Genomic DNA, 4447 nt, shown 5'->3' with positions numbered 1-4447 from the left:
TTTATGCTCAGGTCGTGATATACTTTCTCCTTTACCCTATACTGTTTTTGATGAGATGTTAGAATAGAAAAAATAAAATAAAATAAAATTTCTCTGCTGAAAGAAACAAATTTTATAGCACAATTACGAAATTTCTAGAAGATAGCCTTTAGATTTTTACTAGGCACGCACCTCCTTGCAGCATTAACCATAAACCTAACAAATTAAAGATAAAAAAAATACATTTCATAAAATAAGGTCACATCATTTAATAATCTATCTATTTCACTAATTAAATTATGCCTTATGCCTGTAACCGACCATTTGTTAATTATCTTCCATTCAACCTTTGACCATTTGACATAATTTGCTTCAATTACAAAATGAGATAAGCTACATCATGAGTCATCACTCTTTGCGTGCGTATTGGGGTAGTGAAATTCATTTAGTTTGATATTTTATTTCCTTAATCTAGACCATGTTGATGCCAAAATCTAGTCCTAAGGTCAAAATTGAGCCTCAACAAGATACCTGTGAGATAGAAGCAGTAATAGTGGCCATAATTTGGCTCCCTTTCGACTTTACGCCGATTTACTCGGTCAATAGCAAATACAATAAGAGAGGGTAAATTAAAGAGAAAAAAAAATGAGCCCTTTAAAGAAGCTATCTTGGCCTAAATAAAAGGACTATAGAATTATCTTAACGTCTTGATTTTCCACAACATGAGATTTTTTTTTTTGAAGTGAAATATGATTTCTTTACCTCATCAAATTGAATTACATCTAACATATAAATATATAAAGGGACAATCACTAACACTTACTATAACTTAGGAAATCTTCCCTTTACATGGTTAAAGAGCCTCATTAAAAACCTCTTCGTACATAAACCAAAAGATGCAATACAAATTAACGGGAAAAAACCAATTATTTCCACCATTTATCAAAATTTTTTTTGAGACTTATAATGGCGTCCGGGCCTCTTAAAAATATTTTATAAAGATGCAAGAAACAAATGAATATGCAAACCTCAAAGTTAAGGAGACTTCATATTATTGTGAAGAACCGCTTTGAGGTAAGAGTTTAAATTATTAATTCGGTAAAGATTTAACTACCTAAAAATCATTATCATTCGTTACCATTCGTTTAATTTTATTTTTTAAATAATCTCAATTAATTATCATTAAAAATGTGTTAGAATTTAGATGTGATTCTATTGAACAGATTGCATGACGTTTCAAATCCATCACGATCACCACCACCCTTTCGTAGAAGTTTGTAGAAGAAAAAACTTGACAAGCAATTCCAGAGATTTCTTTAGGTATTGAAGAAGCTCCATATTAAAATCCTTTTTGTCAAAGCTATGGAATGGATGCCAAACTATATTAGTTCCTGAGAGACATTCTGACTAAGAAAAGAAAATTGGAAGATTTGAAACAATTGCACTTACTAATGAGTGCAATGCTATAATCCAAAATAAGTTTTACCAAAGCATAAGGATCTAAGGAGTTTTCTATCTCTTGTATTATTGGTAGTGTTAAATTTTTTAAATCTTTGTGTGATTTAGGTGCCAGTGTTTCAATTATGCCTTTGTCTATTGCTAGGAAATTTAGACTTAATGAGATACAACCTACTGCAATTTCTTTGGAGTTAGTAAACCAAACAAACAGGTACCTTGCTAGGATTATAGAGGATGTGTTGATGAAGGTTAGGAAGTTGTATATTCCAGTGGACTTTATTGTGCTTGAGATGGAAGATGATGCTAAAATTCCTCTTATTTTGGGACAACCAGTTTTGACTACACCCGAAGCAATCATAGATGTGAAGAATGGCAAGATAACTTTCAAAGTTGGATAAGAAATAGTTGACTTTAATATATTCAGTACAACTAAGAATCCTTCATTTACATAAAGTTACCATAGAGTGGATGCATTTGATGAATTGGCTAAGGAGGATGTTGACAAGGAATATCCTACAATAACACATTTTGAGCTTAGAGAACAAGTGTTACTTTCTAATTCACGCTTCAAGCTTTTTTTATGGAAACTCAAATAAAGATGGTTGGTCCTTTCAAAGTGATTAAGGTCTATACTTGTGGCATAATAGAGATTGATAGTGAAGCTAATAGCACATTCATGGTTAATAGACTATGCCTTAAGCCTTATTTCATGGGTGAAGTTGAGCAAAAAGGGTGCAATAGTTAAGCTAGTGACTATAAAGAAGCATTTCTTGGGAAGCAACCCAAGCTTTCGAAACTTTTATTCTTTTTCATTGAAGTTATTTTTTTATTTATTTAAACTTTCCCCATTAATTGTTTTTATTCTTTTTCTTATTTAGATTTTTTTTACCTTACCGAATCTTCCCAACAATTTTTTGGTATAACAATCAGGAAGATGAAAAGGAAAAGTAGAGTCCCTCTCAATTCCCAAGGGAGTATTCTTTTTCTTTTCTCTATTTCATTTTATAACATTGAGGACAATGTTAACTTTATGTTTGGGGGGGAGTTTTGAAAAATTTAAGTAATGGTTTTATTTATTTATTTTTACATGCATGTTTTTAGGTTTTAAGTTCATTTAATTTGTTTATCATTTACTTTTCTTTATGCTTTGAGAAATTAAGCTGAAGTTGGTTGTGTCCATTTTCTAATGATTTACTTATCCAATGATGAGAATGTACTAAATTCTTATGCTAAGTATCATTGTTAGAATGAGATTTCTATAGATTAAGCACTTTATCTTTTGCATAAGATGGTTGTGCATATCTAGAGAAGGTTTATGTGAATATGAATTTTTGAATTATGTCTTGAGTTCTAGAATTTGTTTGATTCTCTCTTGAGGTGAAATTTTAGGCAATACCTAGTTAAAGATATTATTTTTGCCATTTTTGGACCATTTGAGTCTTTCAAGCTTACTTTTGCTTAAGTTTTTCCCTACTATATTCTTTTGAGCTTAATTTTTTCCTTTTTCTTTGTTAAACATATAATTAATTTAACCTAGCCTTTAAATAAATGTTCAATTTTTCACCCTTCACTACGAAGTATATATCATTTTAGGATGAGCATTGAGCTAAAAGTTGAAAGAGGTAGAAAAGGTAGAGTTGTTAAAAAAAAAGGGAATTACGTCAATATTCACCCCACTACCCATAATGAAAATCTCATTAGAAGTTTTGTAGAGAGAGTTATGGTCAAAATACTAAAAAATATGCAATGTAAGTCTACACCTTGAAATTGCTCTCTTTCTTTCATCAAACACCTACAAAAGCATAAATAAATCAGTAATAACCTATCTTAACCACATTAGCACTAAATTAAGCATAAAATTAACTAAAATTAAATTGACTCACCTCAATTAACTAATTTAAAATAATTAAATAAAACGTATTAATTTCTATGTATTACTACAAGAACTAAGCTAAATTACTATCAAAATTAAGCCCAAATAACTCTATATCATAGAGTTATCACACCCCCAAACTTAATATTTTGTTAGTTCTTGAGCAAAACATAGAAAAGAAACTAACTTATGAAATTCAAATTCAATTAAAGAAAACTAAAATAAATATAGTTACTACTACTTCTACTAGAGATAAACTACACAAACTCAATGATTCCCCTTAATTTCCTCAAAAGTATGCCTATCAATCATTAACTTAAGAAAAAATATAAGCCTCATTTAAATTCATGTTTCAATTCTAATGCAGGTACATTCTCGAATAGATTTTCCTGTGTGTGTGAAATTGTTTACTAAGAACATCATGACATCCGGATTAGTTTATGACTGCACCAATTTCAAATTAATACTGAATTCCATAGGTTTACTTTTCATCTTGCTCTCCACTAATGTAGCCGAATACAAAGCTAGGGATCAATAAGACTTTAATAGGCTTGTAATATATGGCTAGGGTCAAGGTATGATAAAGGATATTAATGTAGCTCAAATCACCCCAAGCACATAATTATTCTAGGACCTATATATAGAGCTCTATTTTTCTTCTCCAAGCACACTTTTTCTTCCATATTTGAACTTTTTTTTTTCAACATATTTTTTTTTCACAATTTCACAACTTGGGACCCCTAAACTTATTTTCTTTGTATTGTAGATGGTGGGGTTATTTTTCATAGTTTGAACTTTTTTTTCTTTCTCTCACATCAACATAACATTTCCACCTTTTTCAACATTTAGCTCAATTTAAATTTCCTAAAACAATATACATACTTAGGAGTGAGGGTTGTAAAATTGAAAAATTAATTTAAGGCTAAGCTTTATTATTATGTAGTTAAACAAAGAAAAAAGAAATTAGGCTTAAAAGGGGTATACTAGGGATAAAAATTTAACAAGATTGGCTTCTTAGGCTCAAATGGTCCAAAGATAGCCTAAATCATCTCCCTAACTAAGTATTGCCTAAGATTTCATCTCGAGAGAAAATCAAGCAAATTCTAGAATTCATGACATAATCTACAGTTCACATCA

This window comes from Theobroma umbraticum, unplaced genomic scaffold (assembly GCF_002168275.2).
Source record: "Theobroma umbraticum cultivar Fairchild unplaced genomic scaffold, ASM216827v3 scaffold_147.0, whole genome shotgun sequence".
In the NCBI taxonomy this organism is placed as follows: Eukaryota; Viridiplantae; Streptophyta; class Magnoliopsida; order Malvales; family Malvaceae; genus Theobroma; species Theobroma umbraticum.
The sequence above is the reverse complement of the archived record's forward strand: the minus strand, read 5'-3'. Positions refer to the sequence as shown.